Source organism: Rattus norvegicus, chromosome 12, assembly GCF_036323735.1.
Source record: "Rattus norvegicus strain BN/NHsdMcwi chromosome 12, GRCr8, whole genome shotgun sequence".
In the NCBI taxonomy this organism is placed as follows: Eukaryota; Metazoa; Chordata; class Mammalia; order Rodentia; family Muridae; genus Rattus; species Rattus norvegicus.
In genome coordinates this window covers 43,374,403-43,396,067 of record NC_086030.1, presented here as the reverse complement: position 1 = coordinate 43,396,067, position 21,665 = coordinate 43,374,403, and the positions used below count along the sequence as shown (strand labels likewise).

At 49.5% G+C, this 21,665-nt stretch overlaps 1 long non-coding RNA gene across 2 annotated transcripts; it reads right to left on the bottom strand.

Annotated features, from left to right (window-relative positions):
* Positions 1-13,680: 13,680 nt before the first annotated feature.
* Positions 13,681-20,179, bottom strand: LOC134481203 (uncharacterized). Of its 2 annotated transcripts, none has more exons than XR_010056556.1 (2): positions 19,751-20,179; positions 13,681-15,505 (listed from the first exon to the last, which is right to left on the bottom strand). It is a non-coding gene; the product is annotated as an uncharacterized LOC134481203 (long non-coding RNA). The 2 variants fall into 2 exon arrangements; XR_010056555.1 differs by lacking the exon at positions 13,681-15,505 and adding an exon at positions 17,747-18,339.
* Positions 20,180-21,665: the final 1,486 nt, after the last annotated feature.

Sequence of the window (21,665 nt, the reverse complement as noted above, 5' to 3'; positions counted from 1 at the left end):
ACCAGAGTTAAGACAGGGAAGAGGGTTTGAGCCTACAGGCTAGCTTTGTCAGCCAGAGAGAAACTGATTATGGAAGAGGGTTATGGGGTGGTTCTGTGAGCCTACAAACTCACATGAGCTTCCCCCCATCCCCCACAAATAGCTTTGCCTGACTTTTCTGGCTTCTCTGAGGTCTCCCGAGGCTTCTGTTAAAATCGGCGACATCTGAGTCGGAAGCTCAAGGCTCTTTTGTTAGTGGCTGTGCACAAGTTAATGAAAACTACTTCTGGGCCTTTGTTTCTTTTCTGAGAGAGGATCTCCTGTAGCCCAGGGTGGCTTCATACTCTCTACATAGCCAAGGATGACCTTGAACATCTGGTCCTCCTGCCTCAACCACAAAAGTGCTGGGGTTATAGGTGTGCACTCCTATGTCTTGTTTGCTGGGGATGGGACCCGGTATGAACGGTTAGCCCTCTGCTGACTGAGTTATGGCCCCAACCCCTGAGCCTTGTTTCCTTAAACCTGTATTATATGAGTGCTGTGCCTGCTGCAGCAACATCACTCAAAGTCACAACAACAGAAGCCACGATCGTCCTCTCTTCCATTAGAGCTTTCTCAGCAGGTCACCATTTTGTTTCCTGGTGGCATGGGTGAGCCTATGACTCATGCTCATTCTCCCATTCACAGCAGGACCGACTGCTGGGTACTCAGTGTCCCTGTGATTTGATCCTGTCCCGTCCTCGCTGCCCCCTGGAGCAGCACGAAGCCCTTTTCTCTGTCCCTTCCTGTTTCCTGAGAGCTGACGTCATTAGTTGATGAGGGCACAGGCTCCGTGTCTCTGCCATGTCTCTGTGCTCATGCTACGTGGATGCTGAATGGCGTTTGGCAATGAAGCCGGCACGCGGCCAGAGCTGGATATGACAGAAGTGATGACCAGGGTGGGTGGGACGCAGCACTGAGGGTGTGATTTTTTTCATTGTTAACAAAATATGATTTCTACTTAGGTGGAGATGAGGCACTATGGGAACATGGCAGTGGGGCAAGGTTAGAAAAGTTGTAGCTGAGTCTACAGGGGTGGGTCAGGGAGATGGCTCAGCTAGGATAGACAGTTCCTGTTGCACAAGCATGAGGAGCAGAGTTTGGATCCCCGGCATCCGTGTAAAATAGCTGGATACAGCATGGGAGCACATCTGTAATCCCAGGGCTGGGAGAGGTAGAGGCAGGAGGATCCCTGGGGCTCATTGGCTGGACAACCTTAGAAAGTGAGCTCAAGGTTTAGTGTGAGACCCTGTTTAAAATGAGATGGAGGAGTGACAGAGGCAAAGGCTGATGCCTACCTCTGGCCTTGATATACGTACGCACTCCTACACACAGGCCCACGTGCGTGCATGCACATACATACCCATGCATGCATGCACACACATGCATGCACGCATATGCACACTCATGCACACTCATGCACAAAAGCATATACACACATGAATGCACACACATAACACCCATGCATGCACAGATGCAAACACACAGGCACACACACACATACACGCACATACACACACAATACAACACATCCACGCATGCACAATGCACACACTCTCACAATGCATGCACACACAAACAGATGCACTCATGCACAAATGCATACACACATGAATGCACACACATAACACCCATGCATGCACAATGCACACACACATACACACATACACGCACATACACCAACACCCATGCATGCACAATGCACACACTCTCACAATACATGCATGCATACACAGACACACTCATGCACAAATGCATACACACATAACACCTATGCATGCACAAATGCAAACACAGAGGCACACACACACACCCATGCATGTATAAATGCAAACACACGCATAAGTACACACATACATACATACATACCCTTGCTTACACACACATACACACATATACTCGTGCATGTGCAAATGCATACACACATGCATGCAAACACACACGCACAATACACCCATGCATACACACAGGCGCGCGCACACACCTGGGCATTTAGAGAGAGGAATAACTGGCATCCATCGGAACTCGAAGGCTGTATCAGGGGATGACCCTGGGAAGACAACTCAAAGATAACATGCAACCAAGCATGTCAGCAGCTTGCCTCATCTCTGCAACGATGCCTGACAGAGGACACTCACAGGAGGAAGGCTTTACTTTGGCTCATAATTTCAGGAGCTTTCAGTGCATGGTGGCCAGAATTCATGGCTCTGGGAGGGATCTAGACTCTGCAGCAGAAGCTTGAGGTGGGTATCACAACTCAGCAGGGAAGAAGCAGAGACTGGCGTACAGAAAACATGCTCTGACTCTCAAAGGTCCATCCCCAATGACCCAGCCCCAGCACACAAGCCTTACATCTCAAAGGTTCCACAACCAAACAGTGCCATCCTCTGGGCACCTAGAGATCAAACAAATGAGCTCGTGGGGGAACATTTCACCTGGGAGTCACAGTATGGAAGGCTTCGGTGTGTTTTCTCCCCCAACCCTGCGCCCATGTGTGCATGTGTGCCCTTGCACACAGTGTTCAGGGAGGTCAAAAGGGGCTGCTGGATACCCTCAAACTGGGGTTCCAAACTCAGGACCTCTGGAAGAGCAGCAAGCAGCACTCCTGACCACCAATTCATTCCTTCAGGTCTGCATTTCAGTTCATAAGCCATGACTCTATGAGAACAAAAGCTGTATGGTCAGCAGGAGTTTCCCATCCAGGGAAGGGTCACACATCCAGGAGACAGAGAAAAGCACAAAATAGATCTGGACCTGGGGAACAGGGTGAGAAGCTGGAGTCTGAAGTCTACCTGACCTCAGCTAGCTCAGTCCGCTCGCAAGCCTGTGAGTATGAGTGTATTTTTTTGTTACACAGTGTTACTGCAACCTAGCTGACTAGTAGGGATGGCGTGTATTGCTTGCACCATAGTTCTTATACACACACTGCTGATGAACTAGTTCCTTTGTGTTTGCCGAGACAGTGGACTGTCCCGTTTGAACTTGCCAGATGTGTCTACCCACAAACCTCTTCCTGTCTGTCTTTCCCAGGCAACTCCCGTAGCCTGTGTGGACAGGGCTTGGATAAGAGTCCTGTGGAGGTTTAAGAGGCAAGGCCTTTCTCTATGCTACGTCTCGCCCCACCCTTTCTGCTGCCTGCTAGACGAGATGATTAAGGGGACCTCTGAGCTTTGACAGACTCCACATTCATTCGAGGGAGAGACCAAGGGATGGTGACATGTGGGCAAAGTAACTTATCCTAACCAGACATCCAACACTGATGTCGTCATCTAAGTGGAGGAAGACAGAAGCCCGCCAAAGCGGTGTGGGACATTTCCTCTAGGAAACGGCCTGCCTTGATGTATGGAGTGTTTGACTGCATTAGGCACGAACACAACTTCGCTTTTCTTTTTATGAAAGTAATAAGCATTTATAAAATTCCACCCTTCTCCTAACTTATGAGCCCTTTAGCTGTAACCTCCACATGACCTGTAGCTTATGTGGACCCAAGTCATTTAAAACTCCATCCAAAGTGAAACACGTTCCAGCCATGGGGAAATTAATTCCCTCGCTCTGCACTGGTCTGGGACCTTGTCGGGGGGAATCTGTGGCTTAAGGGGGGCTGGGGAAAGAGAAGAAGGGGAAGTTTGTGAATAGAAAAGAGGCTTCTAACAGGAGGGATATTTATATGGCTGTGTTGGGGTTGCTGCACAGTTCGGAAGGAGCTTGTTATAATGGCTGATATATAAATCTTTGAATGGCCTCGTAAATCAGGGCATCTCGTGCAGCCAATCAGAAGCCACAAAACCCTGGCTCTTTAGAGCAGCCCTGTCGTTACTAGAAAGATCCGTGTGGCTCCTTGGAAGTGGGATCGGAAAAATCTGGCCGGGTTTGAGGGTGTGTGGAATGTCTTGGATTACTCCTCAAACATTTTAGATTTGATAAAACCCAAGACACGGCTTTCCCAGCCCCATTTCCCTTCTCCTCTGCCCGCAGTAATTATTAAACCCATGTGCACATCAAGAGGGGCTTAATCCATGTGTTTCTGATTCATTTACACTCAACTCATCAAAATATTGTTCTTAAAGGGCCGTTTGTTGTCCAAAAGGGCCCTTTTCCCTCAGATTGAAAGCTTAGTGTTGCAGAAGCAGGAAGCTGCCCTCTGCCAAGAGTAGATGGGTGAGCCGGCCAAGTGCCTGGGGTTTTGAAGTGTGCGCAAAGCAAATGTTCAAACAGGTTCCAGGCGGAGCCAAACTGCGGTTTTCTATCACCAAGAAATCTCCAGAGAGCCGCAGGGTGGAAGTCTCTGGAATGGTATCTCTTCCCAAACCGCGTGAAATTGCAGCTTGGTGGAAAACGTGACCAAACCAGCTAGATAACACAAAGGGATGAGAGGGGAGAGTGCAAAGGGTGACCTCAGGGACAAGGGACAAGGGACGAAGGATGAGGAACAAGAGACAGTTGCTTTGAAGGTCAGAAAAATCCATGTGGTTGTGGAAGAACCAGTGCCTGGGGACATTTGTCTTCGGGATTTGCTGTGTATAGTACCTTGTCAGGTGTGCTAGAAGTGGGGGAACCCCAGCTGTCCCTATTTTATGGAGGAAACTGAGGCATGGTGAGAGAAGGATGGAAGAAGAGAGGGACAGACAGACAGAGAGACAGAGATAGACAGAGAGACACACACAGAGAGAGAGACAGGGATAGAGACAGAGATAGGGAGGGGACAGAAAGGACAGAGACAGAGAGACAGAATGTGTGCCCATATACAACTTTCTAGGTCATAGGTTCATGACTGGTGTATTTCTCAATTGCTCTCCACTATTTTTTTGGGGTGTGTGTGTGTGCATGGTCTCTCAAGGAGCTCACCCATGCTGCGAGGTAATGTCAAGTCTCTTGAGCCATGGGACAAGCCCAGGACCCTGTCCGAGTAGCTCATTTGCACTCGCAGTACTTTGTTAAGGGAGCTCTATCCACTCTGTGCAGGTAGAGAGATGTTGGCCAGATGGAGGGACAGGTGAGGCAGACTAACACAGGGAGGGGAGGAGGGTGGTGGCAGGTTCTAATGATCACTTGCCAGGGTCGGCAATCACGAGAACAGAGCTCCGGTGGGCCGCGTAGATCGCATTGACCAGTGAGCATGCACATGGCCATTAATAAGTGAGAAATGACTCTGCACCGGTCAGGAATCACAGAGGTGCCCCTGAAAGCCGCCATAGCTTCCACCTGTCACCAAGACCTGTAGGGTAAGGGCTCAGCTCTCTCTCTTGGGGTTCAAAGCTCTCTAGAATCTGACTTGACTTCTCTGCCGTGTCGTCTCTCTTGGCTACTTGACTCGAACACCTTTCTTCTGTCCCACATTATAACCTCTAACCATTTCATTGGCTAGGTCGAGACACCCACATCTCATTTTCTATCCCATAATTCCTGGACTGCCACATCTTTTCTGCACCTTCCTGGGTTTCCCAGCTCCTCTCTTTGGATTTCCACAGTACTGGGCACTGTGTATACCCTGGTGCTATTTAGAGCTAGGTGGGGCATTATAGAAAGCCCTATAGTCTTGCTTATGTAAACAAACTAGTTATTTAGTTTGTTCTCAAAAGTCTAGAAATGAACACTCAAGATTAAGATTGCTACCATTCATTGCCTCTACTTTCAAAAGGGAGGTCCTGGTACCCTCATCCATCTACCCATCCATCCATCTATCCGTCCATCCATCCATCTATCCATCTATCCATCTGTCTATCCATCCATCCACCCACAATCCTGTCTGTCCACCCATCTGCCTGTCTGCCCATTCATCCATTCACCTACCCAGTCACCACCCATCCATCCATACATCTGTTCGTCTGTCTGTCCACCCATCTACCCTCCCACCTGTTCACCCATCCACTTGTCTACCTGTCCATCCACTCATTCACCCCACACTCCATCCATCCACCCATCTATCTACTCATCCATCTATCCTTCCACCCATCCATCTACCTGTCCATCCACCCATCCACCTGTCCATCCACCACCTTCATGTCCCAGAATAGCAGCTTCAGGTCAGAAAACCAGTGTTACTTCAGCCTACAAACCAGACAAGTGAACAAACAAAACAGCCACATTTTTGTTTGCTTACATTTCTTTGAGTGGAATTCAGAACTTAATTGTGCTAATGACACCCAGCTCTAGAGGAGGCAGAGAGTTGTGACCTCTCTCCATCACCAGCCCCCTTAGCGACCTACTGCATGTCTGATTCTGAGTGCCAGTAGTCAATGGATATACCCACTTCAGCTTCAAGCCTCATCACAATGCCTGTGGTGAACAGATGTGAATTTCATCGTTTTCTTGTATTTCCTGTAACATTGCAACAGTGCTTAAGAGAGGGGTTGTCCCTAGCCAGTGGTGGAGATCAGGAAGTTAGAATATCAACTGCACTTCTGAGACTTGAAGGCTTGAGTGGAGTGAAAAAGAGAGACCAGAGGAGACCAGACTAAGTTGGTCCTAATACATCCCAGAAACCATATCTTGAAGGATATCTCCATTTGTCCCTAATCCCCGGCCAGAGCACTCCACTTCCTGTCTTCTCTGAGCACATCCTTTGGAGTTTGTAGGATACATAGCATCTTCTAAGAAGGTCCTGGTTTGGTTAGGAGATGCAGAGGTGGTACCTGGTGTTCATGACTGGGAAGCTCCTCATGGAATGCTTGTGCACTGTCAGAGTTCATGAAAGATACAGACAGATGGATGAGTGCATGGACATCTGGATGGATGGATGGATGAGTAGAAGGATGGATGGATGGATGGGTGGATGGATGAGTAGAAGGATGGATGGATGGATGGATGGGTGGGTGGGTGGGTGGATGGGCGGGTAGATGGGTGGGTGGATGGGTGGGTGGATGGGCGGGTGGATGGGCGGGTAGATGGGCGGGTGGATGGGTGGGTGGATGGGCGGGTGGATGGGTGGGTGGATGGGTGGGTGGATGGGTGGGTGGATGGATGGATGAGTAGAAGGATGGATGGATGGATGGATGGATGGATGGATGGATGGATGAGTAGAAGGATGGATGGATGGATGGATGGGTGGGTGGGTGGGTGGATGGATGGATAAATGAATGGGAAGATGGATAAGTGGATGGGTGGGTGGATAGGTGGGTAGATGGGTGGGTGGATGGGTAGGTGGATGGGTGGGCGGTGGGTGATGGATGGATGTATGGGTGGATGGGTGAGTAGAAGGATGGATGGATGGGTGGGTGGATGGATAGATGAATGGGAAGATGGATAAGTGGATGGGTGGGTGGATGGGCGGGTGGATGGGTGGGTAGATGGGCGGGTGGATGGGTGGGTGGATGGGTGGGTGGATGGATGGGTGAGTAGAAGGATGGATGGATGGGTGGGTGGATGGATAGATGAATGGGAAGATGGATAAGTGGATGGGTGGGTGGATGGGCGGGTGGATGGGTGGGTAGATGGGCGGGTGGATGGGTGGGTGGATAGGTGGGTGGATGGGTGGGTAGATGGGTGGGTGGATGGGTGGGTGGATGGGTGGGTGGTGGGTGGGTGGTGGGTGGATGGATGGATTTTATACAGAGCATCAAGGCCTCCCTTTGATGTTGTCAGCAAGTGGTACTGTCTGAGCTGGGTTGGGTGTGGGTGATCTATGGTGATCTTTAGGACACCAGGCACCTCCAAGGAAGTCATGAGGTCCCATTTATTTTATTTGTGTATATGTATGTGTGTGTGTGTGTGTGTGTGTATGTTCATGTGGTTACATGTATACATGTGTGCACATGCCTGTAGATGCCAGAGGTTAGCCCGGTGTCTTTCCCAATCACTCTCTACCTTATTTTTTGAGGCAGGGTCTCTCATTGTACCAGGAACTCTCTGATTTGGCTGGTCCGCCTGACTGTCTTAGTTAGGATTCCCACTGTTGTGAACAGACATGACCAAGGCAAGTCTTATAAAGGCTAACATTTAATTGGGGCTGGCTTACAGGTTCAGAGGCTCAGTCCATTATCATCAAGGTGGGAACATGGTGGCTTCCAGGCAGACATGGCTCTGGAGGAACTGAGACTTCTACAACTTCATCCAAAGGCAAACAGAAGACTGTCCCCAGGCAGCTAGAAAGAGGGGTCTCAAAGCCCATCCCCAAAGGGACACATGTCCTCCAAAATGGCTACACCTATTCCAACAAGGCCATGCCTCCTAATAGTGCTATTCCCTGGGCCAAGCATATTCAAACCACTACCCTGACCAATGATCCTTTGGGATGTCTCTGCCTCCTCTTCACTAGAACCAGGAGCACACACTGTCACAGGTGGTTTAAATGCTCTCAGAGATCAAACTCAGGCTCTCATATGGCAAACACTGTACTGACTAAGCCATTTGCACCAGCAGCCAGGGGTCTTTAGCTATTACAACCCCAAGTGACCCAGCCCAAGAAGGTCTTATGTTTGCCCTGCTTCTCAGATTCACAGACCAGAGTCAGAGAAGGTAAAAGACATGGTTGACTGCCCGGGCACTCATGCCAACTCTTTGTTTGCTTGCGGTGGTGGTCTGTCTGCCTTTGGAAGCTCCTGGGTTTGAAATACCTTTGGGGCTAATGGGGGCACACTTATTTCTGGATCATCAAAGTCATCTTAAAGAGGAAGAGCATTAAGCAAATCCTGCGGCAGAATTAAACACAGGGGAAGATTAAATATCACCTTCCTCGGGAGGGACGACATCAAAAATACTCTGAAGTTGTTTTTCCTTCATCCTAGCCACCAAGCTCACCGTCCTGCCACCTTCCTCCCCATGGGTTCCTGAGAAATGCAGGCACAGGTCACCTTTTGAAAAGACTTGGTCCCAAGGTGTATTATGAGTTGACTGATGGGGAGGAACGCATACTTTGCTATAGAAGCAACCTTAGTTTTGCGCCAAGGGACTTGGTTCACATTTCTGTTTTGCCTTCTCAAAATGTAGACCATACCCATAGGCACATCGCCCCATATATATGTTTCTATGCCTAAGTAAAGGTAGATGGGTAATTAAAAGAAAGCCGGGTGTATTTTTGCATATCTGTGATCTCAGTACTCAGTAGGCTGACACAGAGGGAATGTGAGTTTAAAGCCAGCCTGGGCTACACCGTGAGACCCTGTCTCATTCCCCACTCCTATTAAAAACAAACAAACAAAAATACGAAGCTGGAGAGATATCCCAGTGGCTAACATCATGTAACCCTCCCTCTTGCAGAAGACTAGAGTTCAGTTCTCAGCATCCATGTAGGGCGGCTTACAACCTCCAGTAACTACAGCTCCAGGGGTTTCTGATGCCCTCTCTCAATGGGCACCATCACTCATGTGTATACCCAACCCCATACACACACATACACATACACACAATTTAAAAATTAAATACGTATTTTTAAAAAAAAATTAAGAGGAAAAAATGTACCCAGTTGTTGATGTGGGTAGCTTTAAATAACGAACTAATAGGTTTTTAGGTTTTACAGTGTATTTAATTGTAGTCCCTTTGATGAGCTTGATTCATTGTATCCACAGTGGCTCTTTGTGTAAACTCACTTGAAACATGGTTTCTTTCACCAGACTGAAAGCTTGATAGACACTGGGACTGTGAGTGTTTGTGTATCATATCCCTGGTGTAAACCAGATGGAGGGGAAGGAAGGCAAGAAGGACAGGACAGGGTGGCCCTGTGATGTGGTACCTTAGGCAGCATGAGAAGACAGGCGACATCCTTTGCTTTCAGCTGGGGTCTTTGTCCAAGGTAGATGACACTGGACGAATTATTTCCCATTTGAGCTTTTGTTTTTGCCATCTGTGAGATGAAGAAACAGGACGTAATTGTTCTCAACCAGAAGTTTATAGACTTGCTGATGGGCCAAAATGTGGCCCACTGTTTGCTTTTGTCGATAAAGTTTTATTTGGACCACCCCTGATAATTTGAATGCATATTGTCTGTGGTTGTTTTTAGGCTATAAGCTAGACCTGAGCGGTTGCAACAGAGACTGGCATTTGTTGACATCTGAAATATTTACCATCTGGCTCTTAATGGAAAATGTTTGCTGACTCCTGAGCTTGAGCCTCTCAGTTGAGCCGGTGTGTATACATGGGACTCAGTTCCCCTCTCCTGAGACAGTGTCAGCCCAACACAACATGAAGAGGAATGAGGCAATAGAACAGATTCTGAACTTCTGAGAGCCCCTCCCTCCCAGTGTGCCACAGGAGGGTCAGAATGTGCCTATCTCAGTTTGAGGAGGCTAGGATGCTGCTGTTAGCATATTACCTGAGCCATCGATTACGCCGTCAGCACACCGGTGAGCTGTCTGCAGAGTAGACACTTGGCCTCTTCCTGGACCATCCTCGAGCCGGCTCTGGACCTCTCTGGACACTGTCCTTCATTGATTCTTGGAAGCATTTTTCCTACTCGTGCAAATTGCTTCACCGTCATTTTCCAGAAAGTGGCGGGCGACTGAACCCATCTCGCATGTGTGCGTTTTTGCTCCGATGCACTTCTACTCTGTTTGGGCTCCTGAATTATACATTACGCCCTTGTCAGTGCAGTTTAACTTGACCCTGGGATGCCACAGCCATTTCAATAGGCCGTGTGCCTTTCTCAGTTAGGCGGCCCTGATTCCCTTGCATAAATGACCTACTGTGGCCAGCCAATGTCCCAGGGGCTCCTTCCCATCAAAGGGAACATTGATCAGAGGGGGCTATGATCCATATCCTCAGGGAAAAGCAGACCTACGACCAGAACATCTAGAGACCCTGAACAGTGAGTGATCAGTGCTGGTAATTGCTCCTTGTTCTGGAACATTCCAAGAGCTTAATACAGAACGCTCTCTTCTGCTCCCCATTAAAGCACACAGATATGAGTCAGTACCGGCTAGTTGGCCGTGGTTTTCCTTGGGGGGACTCTGACCTCATTTGACTCTGTTTCTTGGGACAAGCTCAACACACAGCACCAGCAGACATTTCCACATCCACTCTCTCACGAGGCTTCCTGACCCGCCAGCTCTTTCAAGATCTAAATCTATGCTCTCTGTACCTTGCCCTTGGCGTGGGCGTGAATGGCCATTGCATGTCTTCAAGGTTGCTGGCAAAGCCAGGTGGGATCAAAGATGGAGGGTAGAGGAGGAGGAAGCATTCCTAGTTGGCATTTGGGGTCCGTATATATTTATTTTTAACATTGAATCTACTATCTATTCCAGAAGGTGTAAGGCGTTTTCTATAGCCACACACTGTGTGGCACACTGTATCTGCAAGGCAGGGCTGGGGTACTAAGTTCTCCGGGGATGCAGCTGCTGATCCTAGCGACATAAGCCGAAGGAAGACACACGCATACCGAGTGTGTACTCTGCCCTCTGAAGCTGGTGACAGCTCCAGGCCGAGGCTGAGTATTCGTTGGGATCTTGCTTTAGCCACTGCTGAAGCCAGTGCTGGCCACTGTAACTACTTTGTGACCTGCTCTGTCTCGGAAGGAACCTGGTCTCCCTCTTGGTGGGAAGAGAGACTGACAGCAGGGCTTGGTATGCAAATATATGCAAATGAAATCTGTATGCAAATTAAAGGTACTCAGGTAACATGTACAAATAGAAGCATATGGTATGCAAATATATGCAAATGAGAGGTACTCAGGTAATTTGTACAAATAACAGCAGATACTATTTTCTGGGTGCACAGTTGATGTTCCATTAATGTTAATTGGGACGAATCACCTAGAAGGGTTATGGGCAACTTCACGTGGGGGATGGTGTCCAATAATGCTTTTGGATCTGTTTGTTTTTAAATTTTGTCTTTATTTATAAGTGTGTGTGTGTGTGTGTGTGTGTGTGTGTGTGTGTGTGTGTGTCTATCTATAACTAATGGGGCCAGAAGAGAGTCTGGAATCCTGTGGAGTTAGGATTGAGGGTGACTGGGAGCCTCCATGTGGATGCTGGGAACTGAATTCAGGTCCCCCGAAAGCGCAGGAGATATTCTTACTTGCCAAGCCGTCTCTCTGACCCCTGCTTTTACTCTCTTAGATCCAGCAGGATCTAGGGGTGCCTGCTACCTCACTGGTAGCGTTCCTACTTGGTACAAGGAGTTCCCATGGAGATCTTTGTGGCCCAACGGGGTCAGCAGAATCTCTGCTAAGAGATGTAACTGGAAGCCACGGGATGAGTTTGTGTGAGATGCTATAAAAAAATAACCCTGACTGGGTGGCTGGAGCAACAGCGTTCCCGTACAGCGTTAGAGGCCAGGCATTTGGGATCAAGACACCAACAGGGTTGTCTTACAGCAAAGCCCTCGCCTCTTTCTGTACCTTCAAGTCGGTTTTCTCCTAGTGCATGTGGGTGAATGAGTATCACCTGTTCTATGGGATCACGGAGGTCCCCACTTAACCATAACTACATTTGGATAGGCTCTTGGTCCAAGCGTACTTATCCTGGCTGGAGGCCTTTGGTATGTGAACTGAGGCAACGTGGTTCAGTCTATGCCCTTGGATTTAAGAGACTCGGGCTTCGTAGGGAGAGATAATGGAGTCCTGATAGGAACACAAGGAGAAAGGCAGGAGGGCTTCCTGGTCGAAGGGGCTTTAGCCCTTTGAGGCTAGCTGTCACATCCAGGTAACCCCTCTGTGCTCACGAACTTCTGGATGTCAGCCTCCCCTGCTCTCTCTTCTCACTGTACTCTTCTTGCTCTGCAAACCAACATAATATCCCTCTCGGGAGACTTTTTACCTCTTACCTTAGTTGGTTTTTGTTTCTTTTCTATTTTTCGGAGCTGTGGACCGAACCCAGGGCCTTGCGCTTGCTAGGCAAGCGCTCTACCACTGAGCTAAATTCCCAACCCCCTTAGTTGGTTTTTAAAAGAACCTTAAGGTCGGGCCGGGGAGACGGCTCAGTGGTTAAGAGCACTAGTTGCTCTTCCAGAGGATCCGGGTTCAATTCCCAGGACCCACATTGAATGTCTCTCAACTGTGCCTTTAACTCCAGCTGCAGAAGATCTGACTCCCCCTTCTGGGCTCCCAGGGGAATGCACTCACACGCGCCCCTTTTGTATGTGTGCATTACTAAAAAAAAAGTGCAAAACAAATCAGACAGACAGACAGACAGACAGACAGACACACACACACACACACACACACACACACACACACACACACACGAGTCAGAGCACAGTTGAATGCCTGGGAATGCAACCTGAGGTACTGTCTGGCACCCTGTCCATACGTGGCAGAGTCAGTAGGCGCTTCCAGAAACCCTGTATCAAGACTGTGCTACTTTTTTCCCCCTAACAACAAAGTGAAAACCTTAGCTACAGAGCTTGGTGAAATCTCCCAGATAGAATCTGTCTGTATGAAAGACAAGTCTCCCGTGTGCCCTTCCCACCAGGGTTAACGCCATCATATCAGTTCGATACTAGAAGGGATGCTGACACATGAGGACCCCTTATTCGAAGGGCTGTCTTTGTAAATGCCGGACACAGTGTGCAGGGCGGTTCTGTGGGGAGCAGGCTGGAGGACTGTGTCTGGCCCTCTCCTAGCACCTGCCTTGTAGCTCTCTCTGGTTCTGGCTCCTTCACAGACGGTCACCATCGGCAGATGAACACCAAAGATACTTCTAGGAGCCTGACACCCTTTTTCCTTGTGCAGGGTGTATATCAGAGGTAACAGGGCTGGTATACTTAGCTGATTCCATTAAACACCCCCACTTCTCTTACTGGTCTGGTTTTTATTTTGAAATCTGAGAGAGGGAGGGAGGCGGAGAGAGAGGGAGAGGGAGAGGGAGAGGGAGAGGGAGAGGGAGAGGGAGAGGGAGAGGGAGAGGGAGAGGGAGAGGGAGAGGGAGAGGGAGAGAGAGAGAGAGAGAGAGAGAGAGAGAGCACAAATACACACCTTATTCCCTTGAGATAAGGTCTCTTTCTGAACCTGGAGCTAGGGTGGTGGTCAGTAAGTCCCAGCCATTCCCCTGCCTCCATTCTCACTCAGGAGGCCTGGGGTTAAAGGCACGTGAGTCCGTACCTGACTTTTGCATGGGTGCTGGGGATTTGAACTCTGGTCCTCATGCTAGTTCTGCAAGCATTCTTTTTTTTTTTTTTTTTTTTTTTTTTGGTTCTTTTTTTCGGAGCTGGGGACCGAACCCAGGGCCTTGCGCTTCCTAGGCAAGCGCTCTACCACTGAGCTAAATCCCCAACCCTCTGCAAGCATTCTTAAGCTGCTAAGTGATCTTCCCAGCACCATACTGTATCATCTCAATCTACCTTTACCTTCGCTCTGCTTTCGTACGGGACCAATGAGAGACTTTCAAATTAAAATCTCCTTCTGCCCAGACTGTGGGAAAAAGAAAGTCTACAAATGCTACCGACTGATTCCAGCCCTGCTAAAGGATACCCAGAAAAGTATATGTCCCAGAATATACTCCTGAAGCAGCGGCAGGAGCAGTCCTTCTAAATGATGGCTGGCAGGTGGGACATCTTGGAATCCCTGTGGCCGGCCCTCTGGGTCTATAAATCTCCAACAGACCCTGAGTTCTGCATTCTTAATCAAGCCTGTTTCCCTTATTAATCTCCAGGAGAGGCAGAGATTTATAAGCAGCCTTGGAAGATGAAATTCATTTCAAAAACCCATAAATGAAATCCAAATCAATTGGCCACGTTACTTCCCTTGCTCATGTCCCGTGTCATGCTGATCTTTTAACTTGATTGTTCTATTACCAAATATTCACTTAAAAGCCTCGGCTGGATCCTGGGCATTGCTGGAGCAATGTCAGCCCGTGAACACCGGTCATCCTTGTGCCTGAGGCCGAGCGAGATTTTACATGGTTGCCATTGGAAAAGGGGAGCCATGAAAGTGGGGGGAACAAGGTGTGGGGGCACCCGGTGTCGGGGTTTACTGTGCACAGGGGACCCAGGGCTCATGGGGGCTGATGGAAATGCAGTTTTCTGGGTCCCACTCACACCTTGTCTGGTCAGTTTCTCTGGGAACCAAGGGGCTGAAGCAGAAGGTTATGGGGTGCAGTGAACTTTGCTTACAGCCCAGCAGGACCAAGCCTGTAGGTTGATCCTCAATAAGTGTTCACAGCACCAATAGGCAGGAATCCCTAGTTGTGTAGGTGGGTGAGCATGTGTGTATACTGATGGCTATTTATCAACGTTCCGTGGACACACCCTGGAATGACTTATTAAATCTTCCCTGAGGATGCAGCATCTGGTGTCTGGGAAAATCCCGCCGAGAAGGCTGATACTCCAGGGCATGGCCGGTAAAAGGTGGAGTGAGGGATCTGAACTGAGATTTGAGGAACCAGCCTGGTGTGAGCTGCTTTCGTTTTAAGGGTCAGATGACACGAAGGTGTCCCCCAGATGTAGAATGGAGACAGGTTTCTATATGGGGTGGGGTTAAGAGGCAGGGCTGTGAATGAATTCAATCCACGGAGGATCCATGGGTTCGTGGGTCACTGTAGGGCTGGCTTCATTGGCAGAGCGTCTCTCTCTAGCACGGCGCTGTCTCCACAAAGGTGCAGATGCCAACCTTTAGATAGACCTGTGAACCGAAGAATTCTTTTATAAATTCCCCAGCCTCAGGCATCTTGAGACAGTAACAGCAGGAGGACTAAGACAGCAGAGGATCCACTGTTGAACTGCTGTGTCTGGGGGATGGAGAGACCGCTCAGTGGTTAAGAGCACCGACTGCTCTTCTAGAGATCCTGAGTTCAAATCCCAGCAACCACGTGGTGGCTCACAACCATCTGTGATGGGATCTGGCGCCCTCTTCTGGTGCGTCTGAAGGCAGTTAGGATGTGCTCAAATACAAAGCAAAAACTCAGAACAAACAAAACAACACCCAAAAAACTCCCAAACAACAACAACAATAACAACAATGAACCCCACCAACACCCCTCCCCTCCAAAAATAAAACCCTGCTATGTCTGGTCAAGGGACAGATAACCAGGAAGCTATGAATGGACCTCTTCCCTTGGGAACTTGGGACTTGAGGGAGATCAAGAGACCACATCCAGCAAGTGAGACAGATATATGGAGACACAATGCAGTGGGCATGGTGAGTGGACAGTGGGTTTATAAACAGGAGGCCAAGGGTCACTGTCTTAGCGTTGCTATTGCTGTGATGAAAAACCATGACCAAAAGCAACTTGGGGGGGGGGGCTGGGGATTTAGCTCAGTGGTAGAGAGCTTGCCTAGCAAGCACAAGGCCCTGGGTTCGGTCCCCAGCTCCGAAAAAAAGAACCAAAAAAAAAAAAAAAAGCAACTTGGGGAGGAAAGGGTTCATTTGGCTTATATTTCTACATCACTGTTCATCACTGAGGGAAGTCAGGGCAGGAACTCAAGCAGGGCAGGAACCTGGAGGCAGGAGCTGATGCAGAGGCCATGGAGGGATGCTGCTTGCTGATTTTGCTCTTCATGGCTTGCTCAGCCTGCTTTCTGATAGAACCCAGGACGACCAGCCCAGGGATGACCCCACCCACCTTGGGCTGGAAACCCCCCCCCCCCACCCATCAATCACTAGTTAAGAAAATGCCCTACAGACTTGCCATCAGCCTGATCTTGTGGAGACATTTTTTTCAGTTAGGCTTCCCTTTCCTCAGATGGCTTTAGCCTGTGTCAAGTGACATAAAATTAGCCAACACGGTGATGTGCTGGGGGCCTATCATGTACCTTGTTCTCAGCCTGGCTGGAGGCAGAGGGGGTTGGCAGGAGCCAAGCCATACGGAATTTAAAAACATGACATCCTTAGAGAATTGTTGAAGAGTCTGACAGTCACAGAGAGCCTTTCCTGTTCCCTACACCCTACAGTGGCTTCAGAACCCAGAGCATGAAAAGCCCATTCAAAGTGAGTTCAAAGGTGAAGGGAGATTATCTCCAAACTTCTTCACCCCTGGCCACACATGAGGAGATCCTCTCTGGAGACACAGCTCCAAGTGAGGGCCAGGGCCATCCAGCAGCTGACAGGAGGGAAGAAACAGGTGGCCACTTTGCGGATGCCCAAAGCGATAACCCAGAAGCTTGGCAGTTGGTGTTAACGCTATCCAGAAGCCGGGGACCCACATGCCTGTCTCTTACCCAAGCCTTCGTCCTATGAGTGCAGCCACAGCCTGGGGCAGATGGAGGGCATTCTCTCAGGAGGAAGCTAAGAGCAGGACACGGGGGGGGGGGGAGGACAAGTGTCAGGCCCTGCTAATGGGTGCCACCTGGTGACCCCTTGGTGACGATGGTGGCATAAGCCTGATAAAGTCTTGAGAAGGCTGGGAGCACCCTGTGTGTTCAGGGCCATTTTGCCAGCATGGGTTCAAAGTGCAGCTTATGCGTGACAGTGTGGAGGTGTGGGCGTCTGTGGGAGGGGATGGGAGGGGAGGTCTGGCCTGGCCGGATGCTGCCTCTGTTGGAATGCTGGCTGGCACATTTCCAGCAGGAGGGTCTTCACCATTTCAATGTCACAAGGCTCTGGATTAAGCCTTGTGTGAGCCAGGCCTTGTGTGAGCCAGGTTTTCTGTGACTACACAGGGGGATGGGACTCTCACGTCTCTCCAGCTGTGGTGGCTTTCTTGTAGGGCCCGACTGCACTAGCCACATTCCTGCCTCAGGACCTTTGCACTGGCTGTACACGGAGACACACTTCCCTACACCCACCCACCTCCATGGGAGTCGCTCTGACCATCCTGTTTAATCTTGAAGCCACCCTCTTTGTATCGCTCCTCCATGATTTCTCCTACTGTGCTCTATACACACCCACGTGCCTAGTTCTGAACTCTCAAAGATATTTTCCCCCTTAATTTCTGTGGTCCTTTATTTCACTAGACTATACATTCCTCATCAAGAGATTCATTTTTCCCCCCTTGTGTATTCCCCAGTGACTGACCCTGGAAGAGAGTAGACACTCAATTAGTGTTAAGTGTCTGAGTTACCCAACCCTATTTTATGAATGAGAAAACAGGCTCAGAGAGGATAGGTCACTAGCCCCAGGTCACACAGGGCTGCCTAGGTGAACATCCACTCACTTCTCTGGGTTGTTCTGTAAATGCAAGTGAATAAGGGGTCAGGGGTTTTGTCTAGCTTCTTCAGGATTGCTTTTTGAGAAGCAAAGGGAAGTCACCTCCCCCAGTTCTGGGGCCACACACAGTTTCCACGAGGCTCAAGTGGTTGATGTCCTTTAACCTAGTGAAGGAGGGACAGGAGTGTGGACAGCAGGGAGGGGTAAGACTCCACAGGAGGCACCGTGCTGACTGAAGGTGCATGTGAAGCATGGATAGTCCACTGAGAATCACCTTCATGGCTAAGAGGCTTGTCCTCGCTCTATTGCGCTTCCAAGCTAGCAGAATGGAGTTTGTAGCTCCTGGTAGCTGTTGGGGCAAGTACGGGTGTCTGGGGAAGAAGAGACAGATAGACAGATGGTAGGAAACATTCCTGGAGCTCCTGGATCCAGCCATGCCTGAAACCCAACACTTCCCTCATTTTGCCCAGGTCACATTTGACTGTTTTCGATCTTCAGTCCGAATAGGCTTGGGATTGAAGTTAGGGAGACAAACAAACAAGTCCAAGGGGTAAATGTCACCAGCAGGGGCCACTCAACAGACATGAGCCACACCCAAACACCTTATAGCGGTTTACACGAGTTCCCTGGCATCCCTTTAAAGGGTGGTGAGGCAGGAAGTCCCATGATTCTCTGCAGCAGCTGATGTTGACCACCCCCACCCCCACCCCCACCCCCGCCCCAGAGGCCCATCTGCTAAAGACTTCCAGACCAATGTGTGGCTCCATTGTGGTGATGTAGGATCCCGAGGGTGGAGGTTATATCACTGGGGATGTGTCCTCAAAGAGGCTTAACCTCTCCTTTCCCTCCAAGCATGGAGTTTGCACTGACCTCCCCCACCCCAACATGTGCTCATCTGTTCCCTCTGTCACCACGATACACCCCACCACTGGCCTGAAGCAAGGCGAACGGTCTCTGGAATTGGGCACAAAACCAAACCTTTTTTTTTTTTTTTTTTTTGGTTCTTTTTTTTCGGAGCTGGGGACCGAACCCAGGGCCTTGCGCTTCCTAGGCAAGCGCTCTACCACTGAGCTAAATCCCCAACCCCAAAACCAAACCTTTTTTGCTTGTATCAGGACAATGGTCTCCAGCATTTTGTCACAAGTCGTGGAAACTGACTAGCACTAGGCGAATGCAACACACCTCGTTACACCTTCCACAAAAAAAGCAAAAACAACCCCCAAAAAACAAACAAACAAAAAACACCCCTCCTGTGTCCGCTGATGCTCTCTCTCCAAAGCCACAGCGTTCAGCCCCTTCTCCTCCGGCTAGACGTCTGCTGCCTTTCCTGACTGTTAGAGAGAGTAGACAGACTAATTCACACTAAAGGGTGATTGGCTAACTAGTTGCACGTGGTGTGAGCCAGGCACATTTAGTTGAACAAACAAACAAACAAACAAACAAACAAACAAACAAACAAACACCCCAGTGCCAAGATGGAAAGAGTTGAAACTGTTCAGGGCGGTGGAAAGTTTTGAAGCCATTCTCTCTGCGGGGGAGAAGAAAGCTCACCAGCGAGGCTGATCACTTATCCTCTGGCACTGTCTTTAGCCCCATTCTTTGGAGGGGGTTCTCAGAGGAGAATAAAAGGGCAACGGTGCTCCACAACGGGACTTTTCCTGGGCACCGGGAGCCCAGAATAGCCTGGCGCTGGACCTCAGGTTCTCCTCTCTCAGCAAGGACACCGAGGACGGACGGATGGACGGAGCCTGGCCTGTGGCGGGAGATTTTTCCACCTCTCACCTGATAAGCTGGTCTGCTGGACCTGTTTTCAGGAATCAGATGGTCCTATCGGCCTAGGCGGAGGGCGATGGAGACACCCAGAGTTAATGCATTGCTGGCGGGGACCCACGCTCTGGCGGCCCATTCCTCTTGGATTCCTCTGTAATCAGCTAAATTAGCCCATTGGCAGAACCGCTCATCAGGGGGGCGGCTGGAGCGGGATTGATGGGCGGTCACCTTTTCAAACAGCTAGCGACTGGGGGATAAATGGCCCATTTACTCATGAGGCTGCAATCGAGTGTTTTCCTGGAGTCGATAATTCTCCTTTCTTGCCTTCTCCTTTCCCCGCCGGCCCTGTGTGGACAGAGGCCCAAACTATGGGGCCGTGATTCTGTCCTGAGATTCAGGGCAAACCTGCACCATATTGTCTGGGCAGCCAGGGGCCTCTGGGTAGCGGAAGTGGCTCCCAACTGGAGGATCTGGCCGGAAATGAGGAGTTGTTCCTACTCTCTCGCTGGTTAACAACGTGGTCCATGGTTCTCGCATTTAGATCCCTAAAGGCTAAACTTGGGAATGGTGTCACTAAGAAAGCGATTGTTCTGGAAGTTTCAAGCATACGCTTGATAAAGTCCAAGAGATTCACGCCAGGGGATGGAGCCGAGAAGCCATGACTGATGCCAAGACTCTCAGTGCTCACACCTGGGAAACTCTGGAAGCTGGTTAGAGAAATCACAAATAGAGGCCGGTCCCTGATATACCCACATTCTGATGACTGTCACCAAGGCAGGGTTAAAAATGGCTGAAATACGGCGCCATGAAAGATGGGATTGGAAGTGGCTTTCTGAACGCAAAGTAGTCACCCTCCAAGAATGTGACTCAAATTGCTTCATATTGCTATGGAAGAAGGTAGATTTTCCCCCCAACAGCATATTCTTTTATACTACAATGATCATGAGACAGTTACACCTAGAGGTAAACGCTATGGGTCTGGTGGGTCCCATGTTCCTCTTGGATCTTTCCATTGAGGGAAATGGGTTCATGTCATAGGCTAGACCATCTCTTTTTCTAACTTTTATTTTATTTACTCTGTGTGTGTGGTGTGTGTGTCTGTGTCGTGTGTGTGTGTGTGTGTGTGGTGGATATGGTCTGTGTGTGGTCTGTGTGTGGTGTGTTTGTGTGTGTGTCCCCAACATAGGTTCCCCTATGGGTCTTAGAATCTAACTCAGGTTGCCAGGCTCACGTGACAGACACTTGTACCCTCTGGGGCATCCTGCTCTCCCTCAGGGTCTTAGGTTATGGTGGATGCCCTCTTGTCTGTAAGTCTATGTGGTCTCTCGGGTTTTTCTGAAGATAAAAGATGATTTGGGGGGATATATGGAGAGTCTTTCTTTAGCCTTAGTTTTAAATAGATTTAAGTTTTTACACTTACAAAGCAATTTGAGACAGGAGCAAACGGGAAAGGCTGTTTGTTCGGGGGTGAGCATTTACCAAGGAGAATTTGGTGCTAGGATGAGCTTCCTTAGAAAAGGGTCTCACAGTCGAATGTGCAGGGCCAAAGTCCTTTGAAAGGATTCCAAGGCTCCAAGAAAACGGGTTTTACACCGTCGAAAGCATTTTATTACAAAATCCTTAGCAAACACCACACAAAGTCTAAACAAGCAGTGTTCCAGAAGATGCCAAGGGAGGGGGTTCCCAAACATGAAAGTGTACAGACCAGTCTCTGGTGTTCAGGCAGCAGGAGCTGCCTGTGTGTTTTGCCCTCCTGTGGGAGAATCCACCTGCTTCTCCTACGGCTGCTGTTCACCCACAGAAGAGAGGATTGCACAGAGAGACACACTGGGGTTGAATTCTGGCTTTGCCGGGAGCTGGGAGCAGTCGAGGAAATACCTTAAAGTCTCGGAGCCCTGACTACAGGCTGCCCTGAAGGGGACTGATC